The 24972-nt window shown below is 37.5% G+C and overlaps 2 long non-coding RNA genes across 4 annotated transcripts; one reads left to right on the plus strand and one right to left on the minus strand.

Annotated features, from left to right (window-relative positions):
* Positions 1-4314: 4314 nt before the first annotated feature.
* LOC136257966 (uncharacterized) lies at positions 4315-5724 on the minus strand. 3 transcript variants are annotated; one of them, XR_010702470.1, is made up of 8 exons: positions 5461-5724; positions 5191-5407; positions 5035-5141; positions 4889-4982; positions 4776-4828; positions 4592-4726; positions 4500-4547; positions 4315-4445 (listed from the first exon to the last, which is right to left on the minus strand). It is a non-coding gene; the product is annotated as an uncharacterized lncRNA (long non-coding RNA). The 3 variants fall into 3 exon arrangements; XR_010702469.1 differs by having other exon boundaries at positions 5035-5146; XR_010702468.1 differs by having other exon boundaries at positions 5035-5407.
* Positions 5060-8641, plus strand: LOC136257969 (uncharacterized). Its single transcript, XR_010702475.1, has 3 exons — positions 5060-5797; positions 5847-5958; positions 8168-8641. It is a non-coding gene; the product is annotated as an uncharacterized lncRNA (long non-coding RNA).
* The last annotated feature ends 16331 nt before the right edge of the window (positions 8642-24972 follow it).

The raw sequence follows: 24972 nt of genomic DNA on the forward strand, positions 1-24972 counted from the left end.
ACTGTTACCACTGATCATATTTGGTACATTGAAATGTTAGGAAAAGCCCACTTTTCTTTTTGGTTGTTTTCTCAGCCGGGGTTCAGCTCATCTTGTGCATACTATAGTTTGTTCTGTGTATGTTCTATTAGAGTATTTGATGAAGCTCTGGATGATCTTTATGTATTATCCAGGAGACCATCATATGGAACAGATTATCAAGGGGGTCTACAGTACTTTGATATTGTCTCTGTGATAAGCAAAGTCAACATTTATTAATGACTTGTTTACCATCAACTGCCCTTGTCCAACCACAGCGTCAATAATAATTATTATTATTATTCATCTAATTTGTCAAAATGACAGGGTGGCACCAAAAGGCATAGCCTGTACAAGGGTGCTTCCCTAAATTGTATGATTATGATCTATGGTTGGCTACTGGGTTAAAATAGTATAGATAATTGTACAGGGACTTATGTAGTTGCAAAAAATACATTCAATATGAACAACAATTGCTATGAAGTAGAATAAATATGACATGCAGTTATATTATTATTGTTGTTACTAATGGAGGATTTAGATAGAGATTTACAAAAGCACTCCTCTCAAAAAGATTTACTGTTTGCTAACTAAGGATTTGCATGTATTTTTAAGCATACGCAATGAAAAGGATTGAGATTTAAATTTCTGAGAGCTGTCAAATGCTGTAATAGAACATTTAGCTACTCTAATATACCAAAAGATTTCATTGTCATCTAAAATAACAGCTTATAAGTGCCACTGCTTGAAGGTTCTTAGTTTACTAATTTGTTAAGATGCCTTACTGTAGTTATACTGATAGTAAAGTGTCAGTAAACTTAAGTATATGGAACATAATTATTTTACTAAGTTTTAAACTCTCAGTAAACCTCAGTGAATGTGGGTTTACTGAAAAACTACTAAAATAACAAACAATTAACTGTTCCATATACTGGGGATATACCACTGTAGTAAACTAAGATACTTCAAGCAGTGTGCTGAAGGAAATAATGACACTTACTGACTACAATTATTGGTTGCAGCTATTGCTACACTGAATGTAAAAATTTAATACGAAAGTGGATTTTGCCAACTACTTTATCATTATAATCAATTATGAAACATGCATTCATGTGCAGAAATATGATTAAATCATTAATTCACATGTGTTTAAAAGAGTTCCCATGCATTTCCAGTCTAACAGGCAGTTATGGTCAGCAGTTAATCTCCAGTCTGTAATTACCAGCAATTATTATATTGTACAGTACAAGACTATACTTAGTAGTACCATGTATCCTGACATAATATCCATACATGGCCAAGTCACACTAGGGGAATAATTAAATTTTCCTATGGTTCTGCAAGTATAGGAAACTTGCAACAAATGTATAACACAGATTTCTAGCAGATTTACCGAACTTCTCCTGCACCTTTTCCTCTAATGCAGGACATTCCAAGTACACCTGGACTAAACCTTAAGTGTAGGCCTGAGTCTAATATGGCCCAAAATATTTTCAAGAATTTTCAAAAAGTTTCACTATTAATGCTTTTCAGTTGTTCCCATTGTGCTTGCATTATACTCCTAGGTTAGCAACATTTCCTACAATTATCTTGGAACGTTTTATTCAGTGAATTCTGTATTATATAGTATTTCACTACAAAGTGACTGTTCTATTAGGGAGTAGCAATATTATTTTCATAGAATAATGGACTCCATAGTTCGAACTATTCACCTAATTATGCTGGCATAGCACTCCAACCTATTACGCATTTTATTAGCTGACATTACAATGGCGGATCCAGGATGGGGCATTTGGGGCAAATGCCCCCCCCCCCCCTCCTTCAAGAAATTGCATACAAGATCGAGATACTCTAATAGAGCAGTCAGTTAATCTAATAAAGCAGTCACAATGTTCATGAGGCAGTGTAGCTTACCTATGAAGCTATAAATAGGATTTTATTTTACATAACAGACGTGATATATTTGGTAAAGGATCACTAGCTATTATTGTTGTGACCTTTTTTTTTTTTTTTTTTTTGGTCTTCAACTGTTTTTCAGCAAGGTGCCCCCCCTCTTTCCAAACTCTGGATCCGCCCCTGCATTATTTGAAGAAGGCCTAACTGTATAGGACATACCATGAATACTTACACTGTAGTGTACACCAACTTATCTGCATACACATAGGCGGATCTGAGGGGAGGACCAAAGGGGGCTTTGGCCCCTTTGGACTTACAGAACTATATGTGACCAAATTTTGGAAAATCACCCTTATGGTCGTGCCTGAAACAATTAGAATTTTTGAAACTAGCATGGTGCTGTTAATAGTAGAAAGCATTTTTCAAATATTTCTTAAAAGTTTCTTGTAATTCAGGGTATCTATGGTTTATTCTACCCTTAATTGAGTAGGAATTTAACTTACAATGCTGTGTTTCAAAACTAAATATTTACTGTGTCAAATGTGCCCATAAGGGTGATTTTCCAAAATTCAGTCACATATTGGCATCAGAACAGGAATCATGCATTCACACTGTATTATTATTCAGAAGTACAGAAAGCCAACAGACAAATAGAGACAACAGTTACAAATTCACCCCCTACAATATTGCACACAATACACTGTAAGACAATAAGACAAAATTAATAAGTTTGAATTTTTGTGCTAAAGATTGAGAATTTGAGATACTCTAATAGAGCGGTCACAATTCTAATGTTGTTACTAACAGTTTTGTAAATTATAACATTGCTACCTTATTTTGTTTAGTACACTTTACCATCAAACAGGCTTATCTAACCTATTTTATATACTTTGCAAAGCATGCATTTGTTAGCTAAGTAGCTATGAAAATGTTCCCAAATTCAAACCTAGGAGACCTAATGTTAACAATTCACGTGGCTATATCATACAGTGGTTGAACTTTATTGGATGTAGCTAGCTACTGCATGGTCTGGTGCTGCCCTAGGCTAATTGAGCAAAAGCATCAATAGGATGATTTTAAAATTATTTAATGTAGCTACAGACCTTAAAATGTGAGCAGATATTTTCAGCTACTTTGGCACTCACTACTGAGTGAATTTCATGTCAATAACTTTCTTCAAATCTCAAGTTACGAAATGTCAAAGAGTATAAATTGGATGCATATGTCTGTGGAAGACCCTCTTTTTGCAAATCCGGTCACAAATGAGTATATAGGACGTAGTTGTACATGTAATGATTATAATCACAAATTTAAAAAAGCAGGGGCGGATCCAGGGGGGGTTCAAAGGGTTCCACGGAACCCACCTTTGAAAGAGCCTCTCTCACTCGAGATACTCTAATAGAGCAGTCAAATCGAGATACTCTAATAGAGCAATCACAGTAGTCTTTTGAGGAGCAGTGTAGCAAGCTATATATCTGGTTGGTGAGGGCATCTAGTGTGAGGGGTAGCTATTTTTTTGGTCTTCAACTTACAGCTAGGCTGAAGTTGCAATTCCAAATTGGAACCCCCCACCCTTTTAAAAGTCTGGATAAAAAGATTGGATCCGTCCCTGAAAAGTATTTATTTATATTAAAACACGTAATATATGCACAGCAAAACATGAACATACATCCACATAAAGAGAATTTGTGATGTTATTGTATATTTCTGGCTGATTTTTCACACTTTGCAGAGCTAAGATCCAAGATACTCCAGTCACTTACAACAAGCAGGAAAGGCTCAGTCATAGCTACTTTAATATAACTAGAACATAGTCCATGTAGAGGCAGATCTAGGATTTTCAGAACGGGGTTTCCAGTGGTTGTAAGACTCAGCGCAGAGATCTGGAGGTGCAGCCCCCAGACGTCAACAAGGTTACAATGCTTAATATTTAATAAAACTTTGATGTGTTATACTACTAAACATTATAATACAGCTCTAATATACTGATGTTCACTATCATCCAATATTCCAGTGAAATAGCTATCTATTCTGCATCCACAGAATCACAAGATGATTTTATGGGTATGCAATTATTGTATTCAGTTTAAACCTACTTGCATGGCAAATGTCAAGTTTTAAAAGTTGTTTATCAGCACCCTGCTGCTGTGATATCATTATTTTATGAAATTGTCAGACAAGTTAGCTGCACAATGACATTTAAGTAGTTATGTTGACCTCTTTCTGAGTGGCTAGCTAGCTATACACTGTTAAAACAGTTGGTTGGAAGGTTATCCCAAAACAGGGATAAAGTGGCTGACACATATAGCATACCAAATCCAGGGATAACGGTTATCCCAACTTTCAATAGTATGACCTTTATCCCATATGGGTAGGATGAAGGTTATCCCTATGCTAGTATAAAGGTTATCCCCAATTGTTATTTAGTATTTAAATAATTATTAATGTATTTCAATTACAGAAAATAAATGCTGTTCAAATAGTCAACTCCAACTTCTGAAGTGCTCGTGAGATGTTAGGACCAGCATGATCTGCAGCATTGACAAGCAATATAGTTACAGTTCTTATTCAAGCATACACCATACCTTAATATTGTAAACAGCTAACAACACTTCATATACAGTCCACAGAACCTGCCAAAACATTATACATTGTTTCTGGTACACTCTATGCTTACAATTTGTCATTGATCTGCATTGCAGCAGGGAATTCCACCTGACGGTAAGACAGATGCTACTATAATTTTCAAGTAACAGGAATAGCTGTCGGGCAATCAATATCCATCACAGTGTGTTATCAAAAGGCAACACCACTAGAATGTCAAGTCATATTATTAGTATCATAATTGCTGTAATACTTACATTTTGTATACAACATGATGGAGATGGAATATCAGGAGCATACACACTACAACCTGTAATAATAGCATGTGAGATGACGGCAATTCTTATTCAACTATTTACCACGTCCATACCTTGGCTAATTGTCAAGGCTCAGTGCAGAAAGCATGTTGGTGTTGTAACAAGCAGTCAACAAGCCAGTCATTAATCAATTACCAGACACAATACCTGCATGGTGTACCTGCATGTATGTAACTGATAATAGGAATGTGTAACTGACCTGCCAGGCTGTCTCCTAGGTTACTTGGCTGCCACTGTACACATAGCAGAACATAATCATATCAGCATGCACACTACACTCAGTGGGTAGGATTGGCATGATGTCAGCTGTTCTGTAAAGGGTACATAATGGCAGCTATCCACTGTAAACACTCACACTTTGCTGTAACAGCTGGCAAACTGAGGTTAGATACGTAGCTTCGTCACCTGGCTGAGTTATGCATTAAAGAGATCCAACTGTCTGAAATTTCACTATTCGATGTACCAGTCATTTTGAAGCAGCCATGAGACTGCAACTTTAGCACCGTCTTGCCAGTCCGTCAGCCAGTGGTTCCACAGCACTGTAGATAAACTGTTTGCTGCACTTTCCATATCTAAATTACAAAGTACTGTACACCAAGCTGAATATTACTAGTAGAAACGTCACCTTCGTATTCTTCAGTAGGTCAGCTGTTTCAGTCAGTTGAGAACGGCCTTCCTGTTTAACGTATTGCAAAACCGACCCGCTTAGTCAAGCTGCCTGTTCTTGTAGACACAATAACTCACAAATTTTCAAGTATCTTCTTTGCCAAAACCAGTTTATTTTATGAACAAACTGAACGAACTTTCAGAGGAATTTTCAGTAATATTCGTTACCACGGTAACTTTCGTCGTTAAGTAACGTACGTAAACGCTACGTCACGGGGAGTGAGTATTAAATGGAAAATGAGATTATCTCGTTGCATCAGTGGTTGCATGCTGCCAGCGGGAGACTCTAAGCAAAAGTAAGGTTATAAATACTCTAGAGCATTATCTCATCCTGTACTTTTATAGATCAGAATCATCGAAAATGTTCAGTTAAGTATACGGGTAGTCAAGCTACCGTTCCTCAACTTCTTTTCCTACTCCATTAGTAATCTACTGTGACTAATGCAGTAAAACTAAAGTGAGACATAAATACTATATTAGTGTTTTGTGATCATGTACAGTCGATTTCGGATTACTTTCTGCATGCAATTGAACAATTTACAATATGATTGTTCAAACATATGAACTAATTGTTTGCAACCTAGCTCCTTTACTTGTATAACTAAATACTAGTACTATAGTATGTTCATGTTGAGCTGAATCCTCAAAAACATTTAATAACTCATGGATGCAATTACACACGATCTTGAAATTTGGTTCATTTGTAGTACTGCTTGACCCGCTAAAAACATTTCAAAATCTTTTTGTTTGAATGTTTGACATAATATTTACAAATTTTCACAATATATTTCCTATGGTGAAGCCATATAAGTACAGGATCCATTACAACCCTTTCCCGAACTTGTAATGGAGGCAAACTGTACGTGTCTGTTGTTGACACCTTTGCTGTTAATTACCAATAATCATCTGGTTGGCTGAAATGTTAACTCAGTTGAGAAAAAATCCACTTTTAATTTTTAGCTGTTTTTCAGGATTCAGCTCAACGTGAACATACTATAGCACAATAGATACTCACCCCTTTACTGTCAAACAATGCCAGGAGTGTACATGTAAATACGGCAAGTAGACATTCACATTATCACGTTTGCAAGTCGTGTGTGAATTGTTCAAAAGCAATCTGAAATCAACTGTGCTAGTACTACCTGAGTGTGTACTGGAGTCTGTTCTGACAGTGTTGTCACAGTGTTGCTGCAATTTGTAACCACAAACAAAGTAATTACAATAGTTGCTTATTTTAAGTTCATCAATTCCAGAGGCGTATCCAGGATATTTCCAAAGTGGCTTCCAGATTTAGCAGTGAGGTACAGAGGTCTGGGGCTGTGTTCCCAGCCACTGACAGATTTAGAAAGTGCTTCAAATTTACTAGATTTTTGATTTCATGAATAGTAACTATTTCAATTTGTACTTGGTTCCTCATGATTTGTGGCTGGTCAGGTATATATTGTAGTGACCAAATACATTTCCAATTAAAATGATTTAGGTACTTTAAATTTCAACATTTTTAACACCCTTAAACTGTGTGCGTGCGTGCGTGCGTGCGTGCGTGCGTGCGTGCGTGCGTGTGTGGCTCACTACTGATAGGCTGGAGTGCTGCACCAGCATAATGCTAGCATATTAGGTGGATGTTATGAACACTACTTATACTCTCTAATAGAGCAGTCAGTGGAAACTGCAATTGAGCACTCCAATGCATTCTCCAAAGCTCCTTAAATTGATACTCTCTAATAGAACAGTCACTTTGTAGTCAATTACTCTAATTGAGCATTCACTGATTAAAACTTTCAAAGATAATTGTAAGAAATGTTTTTGAGCACATTGGGAACACTGAAGAGCATAACAGGTAAAAAATTCATGAAATTTTACCCAGCCCTCAATCCAGGTCAGTCCATAAAACAGGTCAGATCTGGATTACCTGCCCAGGTAACCCACTGAGCCCAGACAAAATGTGACGTAGATGATCTTGTTTCAACCATGTGTGTATGTGCTGTGCACGCATGTGTGCATGTGTGTAGTATGTAGAACTGAGCCAATAATTTCCAAAACATTTGTTGATTATGTGTCATACACTGTTCCTAATCAGGGACGAAACTAGCACTTTAGTGATGCTAGTATACCCAAAGTGTCCTAATTTTAGAGGTCTAAACAACTACAAATGAAACCATTAATGGTGTCAAGGTACATTTCCTGATTTCAAGTACTGTATCGTCAATTATGGCCCGGACACTTATTATGTTCAGGCAAGTGTTTACCCTAGCCACAAGACTGGTGACTATAATTTACAAGACCAAAAATCATATTCCTTGGAATCAACTTGAGGTTTTCTCTTCTTGATATATTCCACATAGATTTCAAGTTTAAAGGAATGCTGTAAAATGCTTTTGCTTCACTGTTTTGTACTAGGAGTTCCTGTGAAACCAGGCATTTATTTCTGTTGTACGACTCCATACCGTATCTAGCAACTACTGTGTGTATGATATAATTATATGGGACTGGCCATAGTGCACCATTAGGAAAAATATGAGTATTATTTTATCATTAAATTTCATGATTTACTTTCTTGTTTGTTTAGCGTCAAATTATGTTCAGCCAATGTAATAGCACTGAGAGAGATATGTGGACTATTTTGTATATTTCTTGAATTAAAATGTATATTTTCTTATTCACAGGCATTCTGAGAAACTGAAATCAAGATATTGGGCCAGGGGCTGAGGGGTGCATAAGAACTGTGAAGGAAGAGAACATTTAAGTAATATCTAACTGTCACTAGTAGTAATATCTAACTGTCGCTAGATGATAATAATACTCCATAATGTGTCCGTGGTTGGACAAAAGTTGTGATAATGTATGTGCTTACTTGCAGATGGATGTGTAGACTATAACTGACCGAACATACATGTTGTATTACAGTACATTGTCAAGCAGCATCATTTACATACACAAAATGTGGAACTCTCAAGTTGTTCGTATATAGATCACCACTAGTTCCCTTTAAGAATTGTATTTACGAAAGGTATTGGTAGTATACCAAATAGCCCTTGGTCGTTGAAATACAAACTCAAATCAAGTACAAGTAACACAAACACTAGTTATGCTATAACATTGTGATCACAAGTAATGTTGTTCATTGAATTATGCAATAATATTTCAGTTGAGTTCCTTGCTTGTGAATGGTTTTCACAACTGCTTGACACGTAGCTGATGAGTTACAAACTTTGATCAGACTCTAGAGTCAGGTATGTTCAATCCAGTTGGTAGTAACAAGCTGCTCATTGGGATTCATGCCTCATTTACCCTGCAACAATTATAAACAGTTCACCCTGCAACACTACTAATAAGTACAAGTACACAAAAATTGGCTTTCGCAGATAGTGAGGAAGATAATATAACATGATATGCCTTTAGTAATGTTTGACATTGTTTGTATTTTGTACAAGCAATGCTTCCTTTTTTATCATGTCACCTTGCAGGACATACACAGTAATTTTGAAAAGAGTTCTCTACAGCTAAGTGACTGTTATATTAGAGTATTATAATTACCTGACTGCTTTATTAGAGTATCTCACCAAATAATATTCTTCAGAACTAGCATTGCTATTACATGACAAACACTATTTACAAGGCGAAGGCTCCTGTTTCATGAAAGATCCCATGATTTCTGTATATCTGCAGTTTGAATTTATGTAAAGGGGTTTCCTGAAACTTGCCCCTGCCTTGGAAGTACAAAACTCATGTAATCTAGTAGATATTTTCTGTTGCATACAAGATTGTGTGTAAGAAATTAAAAGTATGCACTAGTCACTCTGAACTGCTTAGCTATATTTCACTTTAAACCGGCGATCATACATGTATATGCAAGGGAGTATCATACTGGTCTGTGTTGCACACTACATTTGAACCCTTCGTATGCCTTGAGATTTTGACTCATTGTTACTAGTAGCAATATTGTGTAGTCTCAAGTCTCGTCTTGATTGTATATTGACTTTGGTAGACCGTGCAGCAAGTTAGTCTTGTGCCATCCACCCCTTCACAAAAGTAAGGGTCTGCAGCTGGTGAAATACAGATACTAAATAATCTCAAAAGGAATTCAATTAGACAGTGTATGTAATTGCTAGTTACGTCAGATGATTACCCTTCAAAAGCATTGCGTTGCCAAGGTGATTTGTGTGTGAACGTGATTGGCACACACTACCAAATCTGAGTGGTAGAATCATTTAGTATCTGTATTTCACTTTTTGCAAAGGAGCATGCGGTGCCAGACTAGTCCCTGTGGCACCTCCTTATGCAATGTGTATGTGCATGCATGCAAAGTTTTAATAGTTGTCCCACTCACTTTACATTAATCTAAATATTACTCCATTTTATAGCTGCCACAGATGTATATCGCCAGGAGTAATATAATGTACAATTGTAAAGGACCGGTTGTATCATATTTCTACCGCTCTTAATCCTCTTACATCTGTGCCCAGTGATCCGAGGCGATCCAAGGGCAGCTGGGTACCCGAGCAACTGACAAACCACTTAGGTGTCCCGTATTTGCTGGTGTTCCACCTTATCTCTCTGTACTTGAATCCATTCCAGATCATTAAGTAGATAAATCGTGACACTGCATGCACTGGTCCGCCAAAGCCGAGACCAAAGCACCCATCCGGCAGCATAGTAACGAATCATATAATAAGCGCCACATAAAGATGACGCGCTGCGCTTTAGATTGAAATACGTAGTAAATGCACGGAAGAAAACGGAATAAGGACATCACGAAGGTATAAACGTTATACCTGTGACGTTTTATACCAACTTGTAGGGATAACCTTCATCCCATATAGTATAACCTTCATACCAAGTCTTTTTTATACCAACAAGGTAGGGATAACCGTCATACTCCTTGGTATAACCTTCAAACTTCATTTTTAACAGTGTAGTAGCTAGCTATAGTTAGCTAGCTAATTGAAGCAGCATCAGAGTCACCTTCCCAATTCTGTTTATTCTGGAAGGTTTACTACTAACAACAAGAAATTTTCCTTAAAAATCAGTTGCTGGCCAAGTGTAAACTATACTAATTTAGTGATGGGTATCAATAAGAAATAACATTTTTCACTTGGATATGATTCTTAAATTTTGCTGCAAGAACAGTGATAGTATCAATTAACAGATGGGTATTGGTAAGTATAATCAGGGGCAGTGGCAAAAGGCGGGGCCCAACTTTGGCAATGAAGTTGAAACAGTGGAGATTAAAGAGTATAGCTAGCTGATTCATCGGGGTCTGTGGGGACTTGCCTCCAAGAAAAGTTCACATTTCAGAAGTTCAGATAGAGTATTTTACTATGTTTCCAAAGTAGTCACTTACAGTCTTCAATATACAAGTGACTGTTCTATTAGAGTGTTTGACTGTTCTATTAGAGTGTTTGACTGTTCTATTAGAGTGTTTGACTGTTCTATTAGAGTGTTTGACTGTTCTATTAGAATGGTTGACTGCTGTATTAGAGTATCTCGATCTATCCTTACAAGCAGTGCCCTGTAAAAGTGCCCCTCCTCCTGTTTCCACCGCCTATGATAACTCATGTGTTGCTACAATGAAGAATCAGTACAATATTAGCTAATAACAGGGCAGATCCAGAGTTTCGAAAGAGGGGGGCACCTTGCTGAAAAAAGTTGAAGAGCAAAAAAAAAAAAAGGTCACAACAATAATAGCTAGTTATATCCTTTACCAAATATATTATATCACGTATATGTTAGGCCACACCAAGTCAAACCTTAGTTTCTGGTCACCCGCCCGCATGGTAAACCTGGAACCCTAGTTTATGAGGACTATTATTAATATTACAGGTGCTTAAGTGCATGTGACCCAGCAAGACACTTATTTTTTACTGTAAAAGATCGAGATACTCTAATAGAGCAGTCAGGGATTCCAATAGAGCAGTCACACTACTCTTAACTCTAATATTAGGTATATATGCCACACTAATAAAATGTTTCTAACTATAGCTAGTTTTGTCCTTGATTAGCTGTTCAGATTATAACTGTTACTAATGCTTCTGTAACCAAAGTATTTTCAGTAGCATTAACTACTAGCCCATGCAGATGGGCCATAGCTTTAACTTTATAATTCAAATGTAGTCCTCTAATGATTAGTCTATAGTAACTTCAAATTCCTTATCACTGAACACTGCAGGGGTATGGAAAGCCGGCAACATTCGGTGAGCTTAAACTTAAACTTTTTCATAACTAAAATTAGATTGGCAAGTAGAAACCCTTATAGTTTAAACATTCCCAGATGATCACTAAAAAACACTATAGTCTGGAGCACTCAATGACTCAAAACTTTGACAGTTACTTTTCTCAAGGTTACTGAATAGAAGACTGGAAACACATAGCTAGTGGGCTACGACTTCACATCTGAATGAAGAATTTATGATGTGAAAATAGAAGTTAAATTTCATTTTGGATCATGATCATTTGAACAACTTAGCTATATAAGTCATAGTAATATTTTCCTGACATAGCTAATGAGACATTTATTTCACTTGGAAAGCATAAGTAGCTACATGAGCAAAACATTTCCTATAGTATATTCTAAATAAATAAATAATTAAATAAATAAATAAATATACTTAAATGCTATACATCAGTGTATAGCTAGCCATGATCCATCAACAACTTTCCTAGTGCATTTTTGCCGAAGCACAACTACTTATGTTGTTGGTTAAGTTTGACTAAAAACAAAATCAACATGAATTTGCTAAATTGAGCAAATAATAATACCATACAGTATATTGTCACAGTAGAGTCTATAGTCCTGAAGTCCTGATCATCCGCCCGCCCGCATCCATTTGTAGGCTTGGGAGTGACCAGAAACTAAGGTATGACTTGGAGTGGCCTTATGTAAAATAAAATCCTATTTATAGCTTCATAAGTAAGCTGCACTGCCTCATGAACATTGTGACTGCTCTATTAGAGTATCTCGATCTTGCATGCAATTTCTTGAAGGGAGGGGGAGCATTTGCCCCAAATGCCCCATCCTGGATCCGCCATTGAATAGATAGCTGTCAAATGGCTGGACAGCAGTTATGAAGTCAGCCCAACACCTAGTCTGGCGCCGCCGACCTGATTTTATTATAGGCGCCTAAAAGAGGGTCAGCGGCGCAACACCAAAGGGGTTTTCAGTAACCACAGAAACCCCCTAAAACCGCCCCTGACTTAGTCTTACCATTATTTTGAGCATAATAGGCTGCAGCTGGGTTTTGATCGCTATTAAATGGCTCAATTAAGCAACCTACTAGCGGACAGATAGCGGGGCCCATGGGCAATCGCTGCAACCAGTTGCCCAAAAACAGACCTACTTCTGCAAGTGGTGCCAGCCGGCTGGCAAACTATGCAGAGTCAGCTAAGTCCAGAAAGTATTCTTCTCTGATTCCATCATTTCACTTAAGCTTATGTGTTGATGCTTGGGGATCATGTGCACGCTCATTAGTGAGGAGATAGGTTCCTGGGTATTGGAACAGTCTGGTGATAATAGGGCCACCCAATTTTTGATTCAGAAGGTTGCCATTGATGCTCAACGTGGCAATGCTGCTTCTGTAATGGCAACAATACCATCACCACAGGATAGGGCAGAGTTTACCTCCCTGCCCACTGTTTGAGCATTTATTATTGATTTATATTATTATTATCTTTTAGTTCGAAAAACGATAATTGTGCTTCGCTATCATTGGCTACCATCTACCTGCCCTACTTCCTGTGCCTGTGGTTACTCTTTTACCAAGAACATGCTCTGTTTTGTCCAAAGGGCGGGTTTGCTTCTGTGAGACATAATGAAGTGTGTGATCTAACTGCCAATTAAATTTTCGAGGTCTGTAACAATGTTGTCATTGAACCCCACCTTCAGCCTCTTTCTTCAATACAAAACAGCTAATCATGATGATAACGCAAGGCTTGACATTGCAGCTAATGGTTTTTGGGGAGGACAATTTGAGAGGTCATACTTTGATGTCAGAATTTTTAACCCTATTGCACCCTCAAATCAACCCCTACACTCTGCATACCGACGTCATGACAAGGAAAAAAGACATGAATGTTCATGAAGTAAAGAATGCCTCATTTACTCCCTTAATTTTACTACTGGTGGAATGGGTGATGCTGCTACTCAGTTTCATAAGAGATTGGCCAACCTTTTGAGTGCAAAGCACAGTCTTTCTTATGGAATAGTGATGGGATGACTGAGATGTAAATTAAGTTTCTCTTTGTTGAGGTCTGCAATTATGTGCGTTCGCGGTGCCAGGTCCATGCAGTTTGTCCCATTGCTGAGGCACCGATTGCTGTGCAGGTCACTGAGGCCCATATTTAAGATAACGTGTTTTTTGTTTATTACGTACTGTTTTATCTTATGTCATTAATTGATCAAAAACACCACAATTTGTATCACGTGAGCTGGAACTTAATTTGACGATGGAGCGCACTGCTTGAGGGCACATAACATTATGGTACAGAAGACTATTAAGTAAAGGAGATGACGGTTCGGTGCGAGTAGGGTCTGATTTACGAGACTAGGGCGAGACTACGAGACTCGTATGTTAGCACCTCGTGGAAACACGTGATCATTGTAACGGTGAGTATGGTGTGTGTTGTTACTGTAATAATCATGCTAGCTACGTAAAGCGGAAATTATTGTGCTTAATTACTGTATTAAAATTTCACAAATCAACCCGCAGAGCTAAGGCCACTCCAATTTGTTTTTATGTTTCTGGTCATCTGAAGTTTAGTTTTAGATGCGGGCGGGCGGGCGGAATTCAGCAACAAAGCAATAATGAAGTGACTGCCTGCAGGTTTTCACTGACAAAAGACATATAGTGACACGTAAGCAGTTAGATGTAGCATGTTTGTAGCAGCCCAATATTTGTTTCTGAAATCCAGCCTTTTCAAAAATCTGATGCGGGTATATTCCCCATGTATTTCTGAAATTTCACTTTCTGTAAAGAAGGATGCGGGCGGTGGACCAGAAACATAATTACCAATTGGAGTGGCCTAATCCACACACTTTTGTTTTAGTGTAGCTCAAACCTCAATCATTTCAAACAAGGAATAGCTAACAGGACTATTATAATTTTTGTGATGTAATTACTTTGTGCATACATGCTCCCCTGGGAGGCCTGCACAGTAATAAAAATTAATTGATTAATTAGCTAACACCATGATGTAGTGAGGGTTAATGGATGTCAAGAGGTCGGAATGATATTACTCCATTCCATTCCAAACATTCGTCACTGAATTTGCCATAGAACAAGAAAGTGATCAAAATGACGGTGACTCACTGAGCAAAAAATGGCTGTTTTTGCACGTTCCTCGAATTGCTTCTCTGTTATCTACTAGTATATTAAAAATTTAAAATTTAAAAATGAAGTAGGGTTTCAAGCTATAAAAAGTAGTGAAACAAGAGATGAACAATGGTAGCTATTACAGCATTGCTCAGTGTTAAATCCCTACTTTGGCATGATATAACAATTATTTTGTGTTCAATGCCAAAGTAGGGATTTCCCACTGAGCTATATTGTAATAGCTACCATTGTTCATCTCTTGTTTCGCTACTTTTTATAGCTTAAAACCCTACTTCATTTTTAATTTTTTTAATTTTTAATATACTAGTTTGTTTAGTTTTTTTGTTAAAGCATACAGCTAGCTATGAACATGTGACTGTTTTATTAGGGTGACTGCTGTATTAGAGTATCTCGTCAGCCTGTGAAGATGTGCTTGCCCCAAAAAGGGGTGTGGTCATCGTGGTTTCGATCGATTATTAGACTAGAGTATCTCGAATCAGCCTACCAACTTGAGGGTGTGTGGTCACAAATACAACTAGCGTAAAAGGGGCGTAGTCATTATGGTCTCGATCGATAATACGTAGAATGAAGAATGGGCATGACCTTGTTACCTATCGTGGAGTACTGGTACCTCCGTACAGTCGGAGGCCATACAGTAGCGTAGTCTAAGTGCCTTTCGTGGTGGCTTAAAGAAAGTGTTAATATGGAAAATTAACGCCTCGGTATGGTTTTGTTGGATGAAGAAGAAGACAAGCAGCCTGATTAAAGATAAAAGAAAAGACAAGGCGCACAGGGCGCACACTCGTCGGAACCCCAAAAGGCACATCCCACCGGTGAATTTGTTGTTGTGGCGTAAAATGGTGACCGTGCGCTGCTTCGTTTGGGCTCTAGGCTTGCGACTGTGGTCAGTGAGTGAGTGAGTGAGACGAAATTTTGAGTTTTGACAATTATTTAAAATTCTATATCCGGCCTCCAGTAAGTGTTTTCTTGTTTTTAATGCTACATTTGATGTTAGATGGACTAATATTATTCCGTAAATGTGATTTTCGTCGCGTAAGAAGTTTCTAAGCTAGTTTTTAAGGCGGTATTTTTGGCGGCGCACGTCACTTTTGATACAAACCCTACTTTGGGGGGGTGTAACAAAAGAGTGGATATCCACAACGTTCCAGATGAATAGTCTTGGACTAGACAGTTGAAACAAGAATATGCTCAATTTCAATACAGCAAATAAAATACAGGTGCTTAATTAATCAATAAAAACTCATGACTGACCAAGACAGCGTGTGACTCAGTCTATTCACTATGAACCGGCACATTGATCAAGGTATAGTGTTTTATCTGCATGTCTCCATGTGGGCAAATAAGAAGACTATTTCAACAATTAAATGACGATGCTAAACTTCATTTCTACTACATCATAAATAAGCATCCATAACTCATGTACAGTATGGTGTACGAACATGATACAACAATTTTCTTACTCCCGGAGAATCTGGTGGTGTATAGGTTTTATTGATTTGTGCTTTGTTTTTGTACATACCAAAGCAATTGAAATGTGTGGAAAATTTTTATGCAGCACACATTTTTACCCAGTTCATTTCAATACGTTTTTATAGCAAAATAGAACTTTATGAAAATGGCTGGTTTTCGCTCAGCGGGTCGCAAATTATCTTAATAATGGTTTGCTCTCTGATTTTTCCTCTGATTTCCTTCTGCTATAGCTGATTTAAATCACCATTCACTGCTCTTTCCAAATCTAGACCAGAATCTGAGATATCTATCACATGTCACACTAATACAAAATGTATGGGGGAATTTATTATGCCGCATTCATTTTGAAATGCTAAAATTTCCGTAGATTGGGCTTCTAGCATCATTGTGTTCTCAGGGAGTTGCTCTATGATGGATCACGTGTGTGACATTGTCAAACGCTAAAACTAGCCACTACCAGTTCATTCTATGACTATAAATAGATTATATGGCAACTTACTTAGAGTTTGATTACCTAAAATTGAAATGATTCGAGTAATCAAGAAAATTGCTCCGAACCATGAAGTACAATATAACAGCTAGCACCATCTTTACTTGTGTACATGATAAATACAGCATGAGGAGCATTGAGAAGCTAGTATTGTATAGCTGGTAATTTGTGAAGGATTTTTATTTTCGGAGATGTTTTAAAGAGGCCCTTTTTCTGAAAATAGAATCCCATATCTGGTTGTGCCTTGAAAATAAATTCCCACAGGTGAGAAAGCAATCAGCTTCATGTAATCCAACTTTTGGCGATTCGCTTGATAGTTTTAGCTCAGTAATACTGATGACAATGGGTTACTGTGTCAATAACCAAAAAGCAGGTGATCTACTCTAGAATCTATGGTAGATAGCTAGCTATGATAGAGCACAATTGAGCCAGTAAGTCTACTCTACTACTTCCCTAGACTTCACTCCAGTGTACAGGGATAGGGATTATTCCACCAATAAGTCAGTTTTTGACAAACATGAATTTCCATTCATTTAAATTCACCCGGACTTCGAAATATGCACTGAGGTTTCATGGAAGGATACAATAAAATGTTTGTGGTTACCATCAAAAGATTTCATGTATAGTAGTGTCCACAAGGTGTGGGTGTGGCCCATTAAACATCACCCAAAAACCAGCGTCACTCTTCCCTGATGATGATGAGTTGGGTAAAACTAAGCCCAAAGCCTTCAGATTGACCTGAAATGCTTTCAACAAGTTGCCATGGAATTTAAAAAAATGTCATTCCATGTCAAATCAACAAGGAATTTGGGGTCACCTCTCGGATTTTGATGAAACTTGGTGTGTTTGTAGTACCTGTGGTGCTTATCACTCATGCAAATTTTTAGCTCCATAGTATTTTCTGATTTATGACCACAAATATTTTGAATATTTCATGAAAAATTGGTCCATCTCTAGTTACAAAATTGACTGTAACTTCACACTGCTTAAATATTTTTAAACACAAGTTTCACTGATGGAAAACTGTTGATCGACTTTTCTAGTGAGCTACTTGATTATGGTTCAAAAATACTTCATTGAAAACTTCAATCCTTTATATTTCAAAAAAGGCTGTTTGAAATTCTTCAAATTTTTTTGTGAATAATTATTGGGTCTTGGTCTACATTTGATAAAATTTTTGTGGTGGGACCACAGTGGGTTCGAAAGATATAATGAATTATGTTGTGGTGTGCAGTGGAATTTGTTGTCTATTATTGCTGCATGGGAGTGTACACTTCCAATAACCACTCGCAACAAGGCCACACTAGTTTGTCTTACAAAGTGAAGGTGTCTGTAGGTACAGTGCAACCTGTATTAGTGACCACCTGTATCGAAAGACTATTTATGTGCAGTAGTTAATTGGATATCAATGTATAACACCAAAGCATCAACCCTTTCAGATCACCATGTATTCATAAATATGTACCATCTCTTCAGAAATAACCTTATTTATTAAGTCTAATCCCACCATACTGCACTTACATGTGTTGCTCCACTCTGCACAATTCAATTTACGCACATGGTTGCATAAGTACAACAGACCTCCTCAGAAAGGATACCTGGGCTGTTGATAGCCATTCATGATCTCACTTTATAAAAGTACGTACATTTGGGCCCAAGACGTCTGTCAAAAATGAACACTTTATCAATGGGTTAAGGGAATAGAATAGTCACATTGTATGCAGTAGATGCATTACTTGTACTGAGAGTTTTTATATTATGAACACTTGCTTGCACCTCAATGTGTGATTCTTAGTACTGCAATTACAGTACTAAATGGTTTTTCAAAGTATTTTGCATTTACTCTTGAAGATCAGTACAAGCCGATGTTAAATACACATGAAAATGTGGTCAACAAGTTTACCTATTGTGTGAGTGTGTGCATGAATTTTGTCTTGATATTCAAAGTGGTCACAAATATATAAATTAATTTCACATATTAAGGTACAAGTACTGCATGTATGTGGCAAAACCCCTCCATTCCTATAGGACCATAATAAAACAGAGGCCACAGAAGTATCTTGGTTCAAAGGTATGTGCACCACTAGAGTGGGAGTATAAACAGATGTCCTGGTTATCAAGGTGTGCAGGTATCCCTTTTGAGGAGTTCTGATATACATACATAACTATGCAGCCACATACGCAACTTAAATAGGGTTAAGTTCACTACAGTGGGGATTCAACTTAATAAAGAATTTCTTTTCTGAAGAGATGGTACAACATTTACATGATATGTTTATGGACACATCATACATGGTGGTCAGATTTGTGATTTAAAGTCAACCTGTCTAATAAGGTTGGATTTGCTAGAAAGGGTTGATGTGCTTTGGTGCTATACATTAATGTCCAACTAAAAAGGCATAAATTAACTGCAGCACGTAAGTGGTCTTTCAATACAGGTGGTCACTAATACAGGTTGCACTGTACCTAGATGCCTTGGTGTGGCTCTGTTGTGCATGGTTATTGGAGGTGTACACTCCCATACAGCAATAATAGGCTACGAAATTCCACTGCATGCCACAACATAATTCATTATATTTCTTGAGCCCATTGTGGTCCAACCACAAAAATTTTATCAAACGTAGACCATGACCCAATCATTCACAAAAAAATTCAAAGAATTTTAAACAGCCTTTTATGAAATATAAAGATTTAAAGTGTTCAATGAAGTATTTTTGAACCATAATTACGTAGATATCCCATAATTTAGGGATTACTGGAAAGGTCAATAAACAGTCTTCCATCAGTGAAAGTTGTGTTTAATCTAGACAGTGTGAAGTTACAGTCGATTTTGTAACTAGAGATGGATCCATTTTTCATGAAATATTCAAAATATTTATGGTAATAAATCAAAAACTATGGGGTGTATAGAGCTAAAAATTTGGGGTAAGTAGAATTCTAGGAAAACGGGAATGGAACAGAAACGGAAAGCGGGAACGGAAACGACCAACGGAAAATGCCTGATGAAGGTTATCTTGTCAATATACGGGTAAGATTTTACAGCATGATGCTTCTTTGTAACATTGTTGGACCCTTTCGCACTGTTCCGCTAAAGTGATCGAAACTCTCTAATAGAGCAGTCACCGTGCTTTAAAATACTCTACTAGAACAGTCAAGAATGTTTTGTAAACTATGCGGACCTTTAAACCTGTGAATGATGGAGCAACAATGGCTGGCAAAGATTAGGTATGTAGACTAGCTAAGTCATCAACACTGACTGTTAACTGTTCCTTTAAAACTATAAACATTTTAAAAGATTCAACACTGAAACATGCTTGAAGAAGTTTGTGAAGTATTCTAATTATATAGACTGAAGACAGTGTCTATATAGGCTATGCACTTACATGCAGCTTCCCGATAAGAGTTATGTATGATAAGATATGCTGTTAGCTTGCTTGTCAGCTCCAAGACGTGCATTGCTGGTCTCATATGACATCAACACTATGAAAAAACTATACTTGAAACCATACAAAAGATTCAACAATTAAGAATGAAGAGATTTACAAAGCATTATAATTAATTGACAGTGTTTACATAAAGATGTGAGAAGGTGTATGGCTGCAACCTTGTCAAGATAAAAGTTAGGTATGTGGTAGATACAGTATGTGTCAGGCTGAGGTGACTCCAATGAAGAGGCTGAGGGTTGCCAGCTATAGTACAATGATTCACAAGCTTTCAATACTGGTGAGATACATGGTTTGCAAAACATTCTGTGACTGCTCTATTAGAGTATTTTGATGGATGGTGACTGCTCTATTAGAGAGTTTCGATCGTTTTAGTGGAACAGTACGGAGGGTCCAACAATGTTACAAAGAAGCATCATGCTGTAAAATCTAACCCGTATATTGACATGATAACCTTCATCAGGCATTTTCCGTTGGTCGTTTCTGTTCCCGCTTTCGGTTTCCGTTCCGTTCCCGTTTTCCTAGAATTCTACTTACCCAATTTGCATGAGTGATAAGCACCACAGATACTACCAACACACCAATTTTCATCAAAATCCGAGAGGTGACTCTAAATTCCTTGTTGATTTGACATGTAATGACCCAAAAGTTGTTAAACAGAATTCTCTAGTGACTGACTGACTGATGCCTTTAGGCAAGCGTAACTCAATAATTGCTAAGCTACAGGCTTGATTTTTTCACTATTTAATGTTGCTTCAGCCAGACATGTGCATACAATGCATTCTTCATGAATGTACCAGTGTCCTCCTTTGTGTCCCATTCATCTTTGCTGACAGTTAAAGGTGTCGATTTGGCAGTAGCATGTGATGGCTTCCCTTAGTAATGGAAATTGTCCATATTTTTATAGTGGCTATGTTGATTACAGAGGTGCTTTTCAAACAGTTATTGATACGTACTGCTGTGTAAAGGGTTGAACATAGCTGACAACGAAGCATAACTTCACGCTTCAGATGATAATTGGTAGCTGGGATACGCGGTGCCATTTCTTTCTTTTGATGCAGTATGCATGAGTTCACCAGTCATAAATGATTTTATTTTACAAAATAAAGATAGCGAACAAGTACACAAAAATTTGGAATTTTAGGGACCAAAGTACATCGATATAAAGTACTAGTGCTGTACACCTACAAAATTTTTGTCACTGGTTAATTGCCTACCAATAATTGGCGATAACTGGTAAATTGGTTTGTGTGTATATTGGCAGACATAATATGTGACTGGGTCTACGAAAACCGTTCTTATCGCCCAAGACAGGAAGTTTGATTTTTTCACACAAACACAAAGCTTAATGAATGCACTATCAAGTTTCACTGCCACAGTCGACCAGAGTAAAGTGGTCTGCTTTTGCTGGCTGCTTTTTTAGAGCACAGTGGCGAGCCGTACGAGTGGTCTGGGGTCTTGATGGAGCCCTGGCCAACCAGGAGATGGCTGTGTGTGGCTGTGTGTGGCTGTACAGCTCCGTGGTGTTGGACAATGACCTGTGCTGGAAATTTCCTTTCATTTTAGCCAGTTCTGAGTCCTGAATGGCCTATGACTTGGCCTAATTCATCCCAGCACGTTTCTTTTCAATTTTTGAACACCATCTTGCCCGCCTTCCAGGGCCCCCGCCTCCCACCCTTCTGGAGCTCGCCTGATACAGACAACCTTGGTTTAAAAACTATCTAAAATGGTGGGAAACGTAGCTGTTGACTACTTCTTCGGTGGATAATCAGGAAGGTAAGAAATTGTTGTGAAACGTGTGAAAATTTGGTATGCGTAGCTACCACCATTGGCCAGCTACAACACACTGAATATTTTAAACTGGCGTTTCTCAATACTTTTAAATGGGCGATAAGACCAGTTTTCCCAGAGACAGTCACATATGTACTCAACAAGCCTGCTGGAAGGTTTAGGGTGGTACTGAAGTCACATCCACATCTTGTCTTACAATAGCAGTTATTACAATCACATATTTACACATACTTTGAGGATATGTTATGATGTTAACACTTGTCAGCAGGGATAATTTATGGTTTACCAAGTGGGTGGGAAATAACAGTTTAAAGTTTTTTTCAGCAGTTATTGGCTGATCTAGATAACACTGGTTTTTACTGGTTATTTGGTTATTACCAGTTGTTACTGGTCATTTGCACACCAGTGTACAGCACTATAAGCACTGAAACAAGCTACTGTAGAGTAGTGCACAATTTAAAACAATAAGAAGTATTATATCCCTACTGTGCTCAAGGTATCATAATGGAAATGTGCAGTAGGGATTAGGGCTGAGCGGTACTACCGTTTTAGCGATATATCGCGATATTTTGAAAGTATCGATATCGCGATATTTTGTTATTAACTATTGTGATACCATGCCTGTACATTACTGTCATTAAAAATCCATTTGTTATGCAGTACTAGGCTATGAATCCTTGTAAATGATAAAGTCCACCCATCTGGTTTCCCTTGCAGAGAGATGTGAACACCATAACCTCAAAGCATGTGTTACAATAACTGTTACTGTAAACAAGGATGATAGTGGCTAGTTTGCTATCACCTATAAGGACTTCCTGCAGGAATGCTGAGCAATACACTATGTGGCACCAGCTATGATTGACTTATTTGTAAGTATCGTAAACTATTCAGTATCGTGAATAGTGGCTTTAGTATCGATCGTGATACTAAAATAGCAGTATCGCTCAGCCCTAGTAGGGTTATAACATTTCATATTGCACCCTGTGTTGGAGGATCAAAGCGATGCCGCATATCGCATCGTCCATACAGTACTAATCAGCTGCATAACTGTACAGTATGAGTCATACAGTACAGTATGAGTCATACAGTACAGATATGCAGCTAATTGGGCAAATACAGCACACTTGGGAAAATACAGTACAGTTATGTAGAGAATTTATTTGTGGAATGTTACATAAACAACACACTGTAAATAGCTAAAACCAGCCAGACTAATCCTACGAGTTCGTTCTAGATTGTATAAACACCTACTGATCATGTGATCGTGAAGCTTTTTAAACACAACTCCACTAAGACGATCACGTGTGTGACATTGTAAATTGCTAAAACTAGCCAAACTAGTCTTATTAGTTCATTCTACGACTAGAAATAGATTAGTTAAACACTTACTGATATCCTGATCACCGAAAATCGCAGCAGTTTGAGTACTAGAGAAAATCGCTCCGAGCCAGATGACCAAGAAGTACAATATAACACTTAAAGCACTGCCTTACTTGTGTACAGTGCTCAGGGGGGTGTCTCGAGGCAAATACAGCACTCGGTTCACCTTGTGCTGCATTAGCCTTTTGACACACCCCCTCGTACTGTATTTTTCGTACACAGCGCGGCGGTGCTTTAACTCTAACTTATTGTTTTACTGTGATTTAATATCGTGCTCTATTGTAGATTGTTTTAGTACTTATCAATGTGCTATAGTTCCTACTCTAGTTTACAAATTTTTTGTGTATTTTTAGTATAAGCACTTGACATTTCAGCTTGTTGTTAGTTGATAGAGTTAGCAGTGATGTGGATAATATGAATAGTGTGGAATAAACTAAAACCCACAATCAATTCTCATATGTGAATGTATATAAGGAATGAATAATCCTTAACTGACTAGGAATTAGAGGAAGGTTTAGGTATGATCTTCACAATTTTTGGAAAGGTTCCTTCACATAAGTGTAGGACCTTGAATGTGTATAAAAGATTTATTATTGACATTTGGTATAACACAGTTCATTAGATGCTGAAAGTAGCATATCTGTTAAATCTATGTCATAAACACTACCTCTCGACAATATAACATGACCAATTATCACTCGTCCACAATACTGTTATCATCTGTCTAGTAGTCATTACATGATGGATAGTAATGGACCTTATCTGTGTATATAATGGTTATACAACAACTGTGAGGGATTTTGCTGATATATATGTGACCAAATTTTGGAAAACCGTCGATATACGTACAATAGTACTTTTGTAATAAAACACTTTTAAAAACTATGGGTAAAAAATGCAAGCTCCAGAAAAAATTATGCAAGTTTTTATTGCCTCACTGGTAGGCGAATTAAACCTCCAATTGATAAATCCTGGGAATCATCGTGTTCGCCTGTTCATAGGGAGTACCAAATTCTTTGTTTCATCTCCATACATGAAAGAATTTCAAAGTTACAGACGTTTGTTTACGTTGCGGTGACAAAAGAATTTACCGATGATCGTTTTTCAGTTAACTTGCCTTCCTTCTTGAACACAGAAGCATGCCTAGGGAAAAAATATACCTTGGTGGATGCATAAATTCATGGCGAACACAATGACCCAAGATCCAATTTCGTGTACCGTTGTATCAGTAAGTTATGATGGCTTATGTAAGCGCCTGTAGATTATTTTCTCGATAGCTTCTGTACGTATCAATTTATTTGCTGGTCCGGCTGTCTAGTGCTGTATTTCCAAAGCTGCTTAACTTATGAAGCTGAAACTTGGCTAGTCCATTCCTCTGTCCCTGTAGAAAACAAAGAACAAATAAAATGCATTTTGAAAATTGTGCGGATATCGACGGTTTTCTCGTCATATATACAGTATCATACAGTACAATAGTATTGTAGTCAGTGTTGGGAGTAACGCCTTACTTAGGTAACGCGTTACATAATATTATTACTTTTGTGGGAACTAAGTAATATAATGAAATA

The sequence above is a fragment of the Dysidea avara genome, chromosome 6, assembly GCF_963678975.1.
Source record: "Dysidea avara chromosome 6, odDysAvar1.4, whole genome shotgun sequence".
Lineage (NCBI taxonomy): Eukaryota > Metazoa > Porifera > Demospongiae > Dictyoceratida > Dysideidae > Dysidea > Dysidea avara.